Here is a 13,096-nt window from a genome sequence, read left to right as displayed (position 1 = left end):
TTAGATTCCAATAATAACACTGAACGAAAGATCTTGACCGTTGAATTTGTAACAGTGGGTTGTTTTTTGACTGTCAATTTGATTGCTACCAGTTAGATGGTTGGGATTATCGGGATCAGTATAATCATCAGGATAGCCGTGATTGACTGTGGGTCCTAAATATCTGCACCCCGTGGATTGACGTACACGACTATACGGTGGAAGAGTGACCTTCATCAAGGAAAATGGTGGTGATTCCAACCGTCCAGAAAGAAGAATCATACCGAAGTCGTTAATGGTTTAATGGCCAAGATTCAACTAGCGGAAGTGCAGAAAAATGATGGATATGATCATTTTAATCATTCGATTTCCGAGGCATTATCTTTACATGTACATCCGACTAGTTGGACTGTCCTGATTCATACATCTTCCCACCACATGTATATATAGAAGCGGATTCTTCCACATTACCGTACTCCCACTTCTACCATATCATTTCCGCCAGTAAGAAAGGGTACTTGAGTCGATAACGAATTAACGGGCGAACCCTTCCTCCTCTTCCTTTTCAGAGGTCAGGGGTGTTTTCGTCATTTCACCTGAATGTAGCGTGGCATTTCCGTAATTGCGTACCTACTCGTGGCGAGATTCCTACGCGGCGTCTCCGATTTCCACGCGCTAGTGGGATTTTCCTTGCCACATATAGCGGTAGCGGATTAGGTGTTACCCGGGTGGGTGTTACCCTTACCACGGGGCCCACCTTGATGATTTTTTGTATATCCAAGCCGTCCATCTGTTTCTACAGACCATTTTATTATACCAGCCCAAAAAATAAGTCAGATACATTCTTAGGTGGACCACACCACTGGAAAGGAAACAGTAGTTAGTGATTGCCCCACCACTAAATATTCTAAAGGGCACGTCGTAAGATTTTTATAATGTTTACTTTCCATCCAACCTATTGATAATGTCAATAAGACCTGGATGAAGGTAAAATGCAAATATAAGATTGATCCAAAACTTCTTTGGCCCATAAAAGGCTTTTAATGTTCATTCGTCACTATTTCTAGTGGTGTGGTCCATCTGATATTTTTATCTTTTTAAGGTTTGGTACATTTTCTAAAATGAGATGAAAAAACAGATGTATGGCGTTGATATACAACAAATACATCAATGTGGGCCCCACACGGTTATGGTAACACCCACTAAGCTGTTAGCCGGGTAACAGCTAATCCGCCCCCAGCTGGGGATGGATGAAAGTAGAGCTGACCACAGTGATAGTTCACCACAGTTTTTAAACTTGAGGAATCTTTCCATCATACACGTGGCATACATCTGTTGAAATCTGATCCGTCCAAAACCATAGAAAGCATTGAAATAACTCAAGGACCGCAACTCCTGTGAATTAAGCAATCGTAACCAATAAATTCAGAACCATGACCTTTCATTGTACCTGTCCCACCAATGGGATGGTGTGATTTTGCTCCATCCAAAATGGGACCCACGATTTGATCGACCTGCATGTATGCCAGGTGTACGGTGGATGAAACACCATGACTTCATATATAATGATCAACTTTCCCATCACTTACAGGAAGCGGATTGGCTGGTGTACCACGGACCAGCTACATAACGGGTGTAGGTACGTGTCGTGTGAAGACGATCGCTGACGCTCCTCGAGCTCCGTCAAAGGAGATCAAAGTTACATGGGCCCAAAATTAATGTATTTATTATATCCACACCGTTCATCCATTTTTCGAGATCATTTTAGAGCATTATCAAAAAACCGAATCATATCCGAACATCAAATGGACCACACCACAAATAGCAGCGGAGATAATGATTTTCACCGTTAAAAAATTCTTAGGGCCCACCATAACGTTTATATTCCATCCAATATGTTCATAAGGTCACAGAGACCTGGATGAATAGGAAAAATAAAATAAAATTCTTATTGATCCAAACCTTCTGTTACCCAAAAGGGTTTCAATGGTAGACGTTCAATCCCTCACTGCATTTTACAGTGTTGTCCAATTGATCCTTAGATATGTCTTATTTTTCGTTTTAAACCTTAATACGAGCTCTCAAAATGGGTGGACAGTTTGGATATAACACATAACTCATGATGGGACCCACAGAATTTGCTGACGTCAATACATCAGCTATATATAGCTGGTGTGTGTGGTACACCAGCCAATCCGTTTCCTTACTTACAACACACGCCACCCTTTACGCTTCTCAGTCCTTTTTGGGTGATTGGGTAAGAATGAGTTGTGACGTTTTAAAACCGCTTTTAAATGTGTTTGATATAAGCGCCCTGTCTATCCACAAGCATGTACACGTGCCAATATGTAGCACGTGTGTGGGAACTTAGATGGGCCACAAAGCTCACACATTTTCACTTCTCAGGTGGGCCACAATGTACAGAGTAAACTCACGGCTAAAACAATATTTTCTAGCCTTCCATATGTTTTGTATGCTGTGGCCCACTTGAGCTTGCAATGACTTGATTTTCAAAGATGTACAGTCTAGCCCACCTGTTGGAAAGATCTGATCATACACACGTGTACATTTTGGCACACGTGCATCCTTTGGATATGCAGAGCTGCCACACGCGCGTAGCAAACCTTTATAGGTTTCGTGACTACAACGGAATGATAGGAAACGGATTGGCTATTCCCCCTACCACCAGCCACATGGCTGGTGGTCGGTGCTCTGTGGGCTCCACCATAATGTATGTGTTTCATCCATTCCATTAATCGATTTTTACAGATACTTTTAGGGCTTCGTACAAAAAATTAGAGGGGTATAAATCTCAGGTGGACCACACCACAGGAAAACAAAAGCGATTGGATATTCACCATTAAAATCCTCCTAAGGCCCACTGTACTGTTTATTTGACATCTAATCTGTTGATTATGTCATACAGGCCTAGATGAAGGTAAAAAACAAATATAAGCTTGATCCAAAACTTTTATAATCCCCAAAAGGTTTTTAATGGTTGACACTCATTCAACATTGTTTCTTGTAATGTGGTACGGTTGAGATTTTTATATACCCGATTTTTGGTCTTATACTATAAAATGATCTCGAAAAATAGATGGACGCCATGGATGAAATACATACATCATTGTGGGGCCCACAGAGCACCGACCACAGCCATTGGCTGGTGGCAGGGGAGTAGCCAATCCATTCCCGGAATGATAATGGTCCAACGGATTGCATTTTACAATAAGATTTGGTTGGATAGCGGATTAGGTATTACCCGGTGTTACCCTAACCGTGGGGCCCACCTTAATTAATGTTTTATATATCCATGCTGTCCATCTGTTTTTATAGATCATTTTAAGGCGGTATCCCAAAAATTAAGTAGATATAAATATCTAATAGACCACACTACAGGAAACAGTAGTGATTGAAAGCCACCATTAAAACAATCTAGGGCCTACCGTAATGTTGGCCCACAGTAAGTTTCGAATGGTTAATCACTACCGTTTCCTGTGGTGTGGTCCACCTGAGATTCTTATATGCTTAAGTTTTAGATTAATGTCCTGAAATGAGATTTTAAAAATGATGTACAGCGTGGATATACAAAAAAAATTCATCAAGGTGGGCCCCATACGGTCAGGATAATTGTTGATACACATGCACACTCGAATATTGTACACGTCAGATAGTCGTAACGGAAAATATAATATCTATCTCAACATCTTGAATACAGATATTTACGTACGCGGATTAGATAGTCGCGAGTCGGCTACTGAAGTGACGTCACCAAGTTCTGTGGGCTCCACTATAATGTATGTGTTATATCCACACCGTCCATCCATTTTGAGATATCATTTTAGGGCATGATCTAAAGAATGAGTCAGATAAAAATCTGTAATATACCCCACCATGGAAAACAGTGGGGAGAGTGATTCATACCATTGAAACTATCCTAAAGCCCGCTATAATGCTTATTTGAAATCCAATCTGTTCACAAGTTAAAAAAGACATTAAATAAGGGAAAACACAAATATCAGCTTGATCTAAAACTTTCATGACCTTTAAGAAGTTTTTAGTAGTGGGCGTCATTGTCCCACTGTTTTCTGTGCTAGGTCCGGTGGAGCTTGGGATTTAACTCATTCTTTGGATATTGTCACGAAATGATCCCTACAAATGGGTGGAAGGTGTGGATAAAAAAACATACATCATGTTTGGGCCCACGTAACTTGGTCAGGTCACTTCAGCAGCGAGTCTCGAAAGCTTTGATGCTTTGGCCGTGTATGACCATCCACACAACTGTTACAAGACATGACTTAGCCTGATTTTATGAAAGGACATCTATAAGTTGGGGCCTACTTTCCTACGCATGTTATGTGACGCACGTGTGGTATTTCGGAACACGTGGGATTGTGGAAGAGTGGAGGTGTATGGGGCGGAAGCGGATTGCGTAGTAACTCACTGCGCTTCGCCTAGTGAGTAAACTCTGTGAGGTCCACCATGATTTATGTATTTTATCCTCTCCGTCCATCCATTCTACCATATAATTTTAGATCTTAAAATGGACAATGAGAAATACTAATGTTCAAATGGACCACACCACATGAAACATTTGAATTGAACATCTACCGTTGAAAAATTCTCTGGGGCCACAGAAGTTTTGGATCAAGCTTATATTTGTATATTCCCTTCATCCATGTCTTTGTGATCTCATGAACAGGTTAGATGACAAATAAACATCACTGTGGGGCCTAGAAATGTTTCTACGGTGGAAATCATTATCCTCACTGTTTCCAGTGGTATGATCCACTTGATATTTTTATATGCTTCAATTTTTATCTTAACCCCTTAAATTAGATGTACAAACGGATGGTTGGTATACATTCAAGGTGGGTACAATTGAGTTTACTCAGTACGATAAGAGCCTGCCGAGCCGATTACATACATTCAAGGTGGGCCCAACTGAGTTTACTCAGTACGATAAGAGCCTACTGAGCCGATTTCGTATGGGCGGTGCGAATTAACCATTCTTTTCAAATGGTGGTGATTCAGCCACTTACACGTGAAACATCTCTACAGCTATCCAGACTGTCCAATTTTTGGGCAGACAATGGATGGATCGTATCGAAAAAAAATCACTCCATTCGAGCAATCCTAGCCAACCAATTTTGTGCCTATCAAATAAACGGCTAAAATTGAAATAGAGAATAATCCTCGTCACCAATTTTTTGAATGGTAATAAACTAGCAGTCTAGCCTGTTGCCTCACGTCAAGCACCCTGTTTCCGTACACACAGAACACATATTCGTGATCTGTACAGTTCCTACGTTGAGCTGGTGGGCCATGCCCTAAAATCAATCCGGTTTTAACTACGTAGCCACCTGATTAGAGTACTTTTCAATATTGAATATAGACCGTTGGTCGGACCTTTTTTCTTTTTCTTTTTTTGTAGCTGTCCAGTTGTAAAAGTCAAAACAGAAATCCCCCAATCCCTGACCACTATCATGGGATTGGCATCAGTTTTGTATTACGTGGCATCCATTGCATGGCCCAACAGATGTTCGGTCCAAATTGATAACAAATGTTCCACGTGTATAGAGACAGGGTGGTTCGTAATTAACCTAGATACAAGTGAGCGTACCGGATCTCTCGTCAAATCACACGTGTATACGATCAGACTAGCTATTCAGATTATCGTGACCGTACATATTCCATTCTTCTAAAATCAGATGAATCTGATCATCAGGTGCCTAAAATATATCGACTAAATCTGAACCATTGACCTCGTGTTGATACTCCTGAGAGTCTACCACCGAGGCAAGGACTCGAACGGTTCTGATTTTTTTCGCATGGAATATATGTTTTGTCGGGATCGCCTGATGAACGGTTCTGATTAGAATTTCATAAATGATATTCCCAACCCCACTTTTTTTAATGCGTCCACCCTTTTCTTATGCTGTTTTTACCTCTTCCGGACCCTTCTTTACAAAAGCAGATCCAAAGAAGGAATGGCAGCGTAAGTATGGTGAAATTGGGGTGCAAATATCATCTTAGAAAATCTTAGATACTCTGGTAGGCTACGATGGATGATGCACATGCACATAGAAATTGCATACGTGGCGTTGAATTAATTCAAATTAAATTGCCTAATCTGTGGGTCCCAACTTAGATGTATTGTGAAATTAGAATTACTTCATCTGATTATCTAATTATCGGATTGGTGGATATCTATTGGACCGTTGAAATGAAAATATCCAATGGTTCTATTGCGCCAAACAAGTGTCCACAGGTCAGAAATTAATATTATTCAATCAATTTGATTTTGCAGCTATGATTCACAGACAATAGGTTCTGCAATTTAGACGGTTTAATTTGAGTTTGTATGATGTAACAGATACAATGTCTAAGTGAGTATCAAGAATCTTACTTTGCCAAAGTATCGATTTATGCCGTCATTTCAGAAAAAATGGTTTATTAATGCCATTGAGAGACTATTTGACGTCATCGAGCACTGTTTGAAGGTCAATGGATGTCCAATCCCATTGAGAATTTTTTAATTATTTCCAGTTTGTTGCTGGATATATTGGTTGTTATTTCGATGTCATTGATTAGATCTTAAGTTCAATACCATCAAAAAAAGTTCAATGCAATCAAGAAAATTTTATTTTATATGTTTTGCCTCTAGGCAATTTTAATGTTATTTCTACCTATTTAAGTGTAATCGGAATGAGAGGTATTTAAGGTTTTCTAATTTGTTCTAAAGTATAACTGGGATTTATTCGAGATTGTTTGCATAAAATAATATTCTCTCCTCTAGTATTTTCTACTTTTATAATAATTACTTATCATTTTGTGCTGTAATTTTTTTTTTTTTTTTTTGTAAGTATTTTTTATGTCAAATTCAAAGAGTTTGCGAATTGTTGCTTTAGATTACTTCACTTTATCATACTACGTATGCTTTTGCGGTCTCCCAACATAATATACTTATGTTGTCACATGTATGTGTCCATCCAAACAGTCCCATTAATGGGTCACACTATGAGTTGGCATATTGAAAATTTCATAGTCATAAACTATAAAATATGCCTAGACCATGACTTTTTTTCTTCTTTCTTTCTTTTAAGTCACCCCACACACTCACGCTAGTGGAATATCACCACCAATGGATACTCGAGCCCTTGACCGGGTGTTGAAACTCCTATCCACCACCTGGGCAAGAGTGAGGATCCTAAACCATGACTTGATTGTACAGTCCATGGACGGTCCACATTACGAAATTCTCAAATTGGATGATCCTAGCCATACAATATATCGCCTCCGATCAGTTCAATGTGGACCAATCAAATAAATGAAAATGTCCTGTCGAATTTTTGGGAATGACCCATCGATTTTGAGGCCTATCATATCAATGGTCTAGATCAATAATCAAGCAGTGGGGCCCACTTGTACGAATTGAAAACCCGAGGATAAGGGTGGGCACGTCCTGGCCAGCATAGACCCCAAAACTGCTCCCATCACCATTAGTATTAAAGTATACAAACGTCGTTTACATGAGCAGCCATCAGAAATCATGTACAACTCGCAACATGCTAAGTTTCCATGCTACACTATTTTTTTCCCACTAATACATCACACTTGTAGAATATCCAAGCCATGTAAAAGGTGGGCCCCATTATTAATATTATTTATACAAAAATGGATCTATCCAAACATCATATGGGCCACACCGTTGATTAATGAACGCCTATGATCTGACCCAATCTAATGGTTTCATCCACACGTTGCCACGTGTTGAGTCTTTCAGCCTGGTTTTTTAAACTGATGATCTTCATGATGGGGTCCACTTCTTGAACGGATTGGATGGACTACAAACTTGACATGTAAGAGGAAAAAATGGTGTAACATGGAAGCCGAGCATGGGATGGATTGTATGTGCACATTCCTTCTTCATCTTAGAATCGCGATTTGTCGATTTTATAGGGCCGACTACCTTCGTAACGTCGTCCGCACACCTAATAAAATATCTACTTTTCCATTTTCAGTTTGAAAAATGAGGCACACTCTTAATGATCCAGACCATTGATACGATAGCCCCGTAATTTGTTGGCACTCGGTTTGTTTTTAGTTATGTATGGTATGGGCGATCATATCAAAATTAATAATACGACTCGATTCAAACTGAATAACTTACTCCAGGCATTAAGATAAGTAAAAAATTCTAATGCTATTTAATATGATCAAGACCTAAGAAGATCAACTACCTATTCAGTCATCTACAGTATAGTTATAAAATAACCAGGTGTTTAACGAGAATAGAGTTATACATTAACTTTCATATGTGATGAATTTTCATAAAAGAAAACTGTTAAATAAAAAGAAAATACTTACCTTGGAGATCCAACTAAAAGACATAAAATTGAATTACAACTAAAGATCACCGCTAATCTTATGATAAAGCCTTTTTTTTTTCTCTTATTCTTTTTTTTTTATGCACGCACACACCCCCCACAGACTCAAGCTAGTGGAATTTCACCACTTATAATATAGCTTAGTTATAGCATGGAAATACAAATTTGATTAGTCTATTATGACTTTTCTTCTTTATTTTTTCGGGAAGTTGAATCGTTGTCATATTTGTCTTTTAAATTGTTTCTTAAGTTAATTTTTAGATTCTTTCTTATCCTCTTGACATGCGCCAGCAGTATTTTCGTGAAAAATGCTTCAAAGATTTGAAAGATTTTTTATATATTATATAATGTTTTTTGCAACAACACGTGTCATTTTATAATCACCAATTTCAAAACGATTGCAACACAATTCATAGACTATTCAAAGAAAAAACATTATCATAGCCATTACGATCTTAACTCTTGATTAGGGGCAGAAAAAAAAGGCTTAGATGACTAGGATCATCCAGTCTGAACTTCCCGTGATATGATACATCCACTAAAGGCACAATCAATTCAACGGTCCGGATAACTGAGCCGTGGGCCCCACATCTTTGCCCAAAGCTTCCTAGATTGGCACACGTTTTTACTATTCCGAGAATATTGCAAATGTATTGGGTGGGCTAATATCCACTTAATTCAACTAAGAAAATGATTAAAGTATGGTTTCGAAACGTACGCGCATTCTGTGTGCTTCGATTCTACCCGAGATTTGTTTATTCCACACGCGTGGAACTGTGCCCATCCACACGCAGGCACAAATGTCAATATGGAATACATGTACGAGATCTGATCGTTCTTTATAGTTGGAAATATAGTTTAGATCTTTATTTTCAAAATCAGGTAGTTTATCTTTTCATATGGGCCATAATTTAAAATGTAAATTGACGGTCAAAACTTTTTTCCTGACTGTCAGTTTATTTTGATTGTTGTGGCTCACTAGAGCTGTTAAATACAATGGAATTTTGGATAAAAGATCTAAAGCATATATTCCATCTTCTTGAGAGATATGATTAAGGACAAGTATTAAATTTTGGCACGTGTGACTTCCATGGATGGGTGGGTTCTATACTCCTAAATGTGAGTGTGGTTAGTGGGCAGCTTCGGTGGAGACGTTTGCTCGAATACAACGCGACTTATAACAATAAGAAACGTCAGGACCCTAGCCTTTGGATTTGAGATTTCTTCAAACCATCTGAACCGTTTATTTGAAAGGTCTTTCCTTGTATTTCCAAAAATTCTTAATAGAATTGGATTTAGGGTTTGGATTCTCGAAAAAAATCTTATATTGAAACGCCGTAGCGAGAGTTACCCTGACCGTAGCGAGAGCTACCCTGACCGTGGGCCCACCTTGATATATATTGTATATCCATGCCGTCCATTAGTTTTTAAAACTCATTTTAAAGTATTATCCCAAAATAAAACAGATCCAAATCTCAAGTGGACCATACCACAGGAAACAATGGCGATTGAATGCCCACCATGAAAAGCTTCGAGGGCCCACCATTAATTTTTATTTTCCATCCAACCTGTTGTTAAGGTCACACAGACCTGGATGATGGGAAAACACAAATATTCGCTTGATCCAAAACTTTTATGGCTCCGAGAATTTATTAATTGTGGAAATTCAATATTTTATTTGTGGTCCACTAGAGATTTGGATCTGCTTCATTTTTCGAAAAAATTTCTAAAATAATCTGTAAAAAAATTATGGACGGAATGGATATGAATCACATACATCAATGTGGGCCCCACGGTCACAGAAACACCCACTACGGTTTTTCCCGGGTAACCCAATCCGCTCCCGACGTAACCGTATGTTTAAAGATGATAACATCAGGTGAAGTTTCACATACATTTTCCTGCTGACATGTCACTCGTGCATAACATCAGTGCCGTACAAAAGAAAGGCCACGCCATCAACATTTCCTGAGCCGAAAATCAGGACGGTGCACTCATCAGGCGGGCCGCTACACTATTGAAATCAATGGACATCTTTGGATCAAGATATGAGTGTGGCCTACCAAATGACTGGGGCATTACGGTTTTTGTGATAAAAGATCTTCATAGGGTGGCACACCTTTCATACGGCTTGGATGTTTTACTAAAGGGTAGCGGATTAGCTGGTGTACCACACACCACCAACCTAGCTGATTTGGGTACGTGTCGTGCGACGACGAGCGCTTACGCTCCTCAGAGCCCCGGTTCAAAGGATATCAAAGTTACATGGGCCCCACAATTATGTATTTTTTATATCCACACCGTTCATCCATTTTTAGAGATAAATTTAGAGAATGAGACAAAAAATCAATCATATCCAAAGCTGAAATGGACCACGCCACAAAGAGAAACGGGTAGAATGATTCTCACCATTAAAATATTCGTAGGGCCCACCATAACGTTTATTTTCCATCCAATCTGTTCATAATGTCACAGAGAAAAGACAAATATCATATTGATCAAAATTTTCTGTGACCTCCAAAAGGGTTTCAATGGTAGACCTTCAATCCCTCACTTCTTTTTACTGAGTGGTTCACTTGATATTTATATCTGTCTAATTTTTCCGCTTGAACATTAACACGAGCTCTCGAAGTGGACGGACGGTTTGGATATAATTCATACCTCATGATGGGACCCACAGAACTTGGTAACGTAAACACATCAGCCAGGCCGGTGGTGTGTGGTATAACAGCCAATCCGCTTCACTGCAAGAGACACGTTGGCGCATGAAATTCGGAAACGGATTGGCTACTCCCCCTGACAACAACTCCGTGGCTAATGGTCGGTGCTCTGTGAGTCCCACCATGATGTATGTGTTTCATCCATTCCGTTCAGCCATTTTTGCAGATCATTTTATTTCTTGATCCCAAAAATGAGGGGGATATAAATCTCGGGTGGACCACACCACATGAAAACAATAGTGATTGGATATCAACCATTAAAATCCTCCTATGGCCCACTATACTGTTTATTTGACATCCAATCTGTTGATTAGGTCATACAGGCCCAGATGAAGAGAAAAAATAAATATCAGCTTGATCCAAAACTTTTATGGCCCCCAAAATGTTTTTAATGGTCGACCATCATTCAACACTGTTTCCTGTAATGGGGTCCACTTGAGATTTGGATATACCTCATTTTTGGATTTATAACGTGAAATGATCTGTAAAAAAAGATGGATGGCATGGATGAAACACATGCATCATGGTGTGGCCCACATAGCACCGAACATCAGCCAGTGGCTGGTGTCAGGGGGAGTAGCCAATCCGTTCCCATGAAATTCACAATTAAAGTAATGCATGTGAATTTTCCAAAAAGAAGGTCTATCGGTCAACGTTACATAGAGAATGCACAGAAGAGCCTTAGAAAGTGGGCCATGACGTGGACACATCTCTAATCGTTTGTAGAAATTGTATTATTCAATCCTCCTTCGGATTAGTCGTTTATGAGGTAGGAGATTCATCTCTATCGCTTTCCATCTTTTCCCAGTGGAAGGTTGCTATTGCGTGCAGGACAAACCACTAAGCATCTTTCCCACGACAGCAGATTAGGTGCGGGACGGCCTCACCCAACACGGTGCGTTCCTTACCGTTGGCCCCACCTTGATCTATATATTCTATATTCAAGCCGTCCATCCCTTTTTCCATATAATTTTAATACAGGAGCCCAAAAATAAAGAAGATTTAATTCTCAGGTGGACCATACCATAGGAAACCGTGGTGATTGATAATTAAGGGGCCACATAAATTTTGGATCGAGTTGATATTTATTTATTTATTTTTCCCTTATCTAGGTTTATGTGACCAAAACATTACGTTGGGCCCTAGGAAGTTTTTAACGGTAGGCATTCAATCACCACTTTTTCCCAAAGCATTGTCCACCTGGAGATTTGAATCTTCTTCATTTTTGGACTCATCCCTAAAATGATTTTGGCCATTCGAATGAACGCCGCTTGGGTATGTATAGAATACATGCATCAAGGTGGGTCCCACCCTAAGGGCAGCAATGTCAGGGCCTCACCTAATCCTCTCCCCTTTGACACGTAATCTACCCATCAATCTCTATCGTTAATCCCACTCCACGCGAAAAAGTGCCACTTGCATCTGTGCATTTGGATGAGCACCGGCAGCATGGCCCATGTGTAGAAGATCCAATCCGTTCATCAAGCCGCCCTAATACATATCATCCTAAGAATTCGGGCAATCTGCTCATCAGGTGGGCTACGTGCTTTGAATGTGTGGAGCATTAAATGTCACAATCACAGAGGGGCCCACCTGACGAATGGATGGAATTTCACACCTGCTGGTCACCGTGAGTGTGCATATTCACATCAGCAAGCATCTCTATCTTATCTCTATCACGTGGGAAAATGAAATGATAAAATCAAATTGACTAGTACAAAACATGTTCGTCTCCCAAACTCATTTAAGTTGTGGCAACTCATCTACCACACAAATAGTCCACATGCATGCGAATCCTGACCATCCAAATCACATACCCCATCATGTATGGATTCGATCCTGAAAAAAAAATATTGATAGGGCAATCTTAACCATCCGATCGGCGGTCATCAACTAAGTGGCTGAAAATATAATGGTTATCAGTCCAGATTCAATGGATGACACCAAATGGCTAATATCATCCACTCACTAGCATGCAAACCAATTGTACGGTGGATGATTAATTGC

The sequence above is a fragment of the Magnolia sinica genome, chromosome 5 (assembly GCF_029962835.1).
Source record: "Magnolia sinica isolate HGM2019 chromosome 5, MsV1, whole genome shotgun sequence".
In the NCBI taxonomy this organism is placed as follows: domain Eukaryota; kingdom Viridiplantae; phylum Streptophyta; class Magnoliopsida; order Magnoliales; family Magnoliaceae; genus Magnolia; species Magnolia sinica.
Note: the sequence above shows the minus strand (reverse complement) of the source record.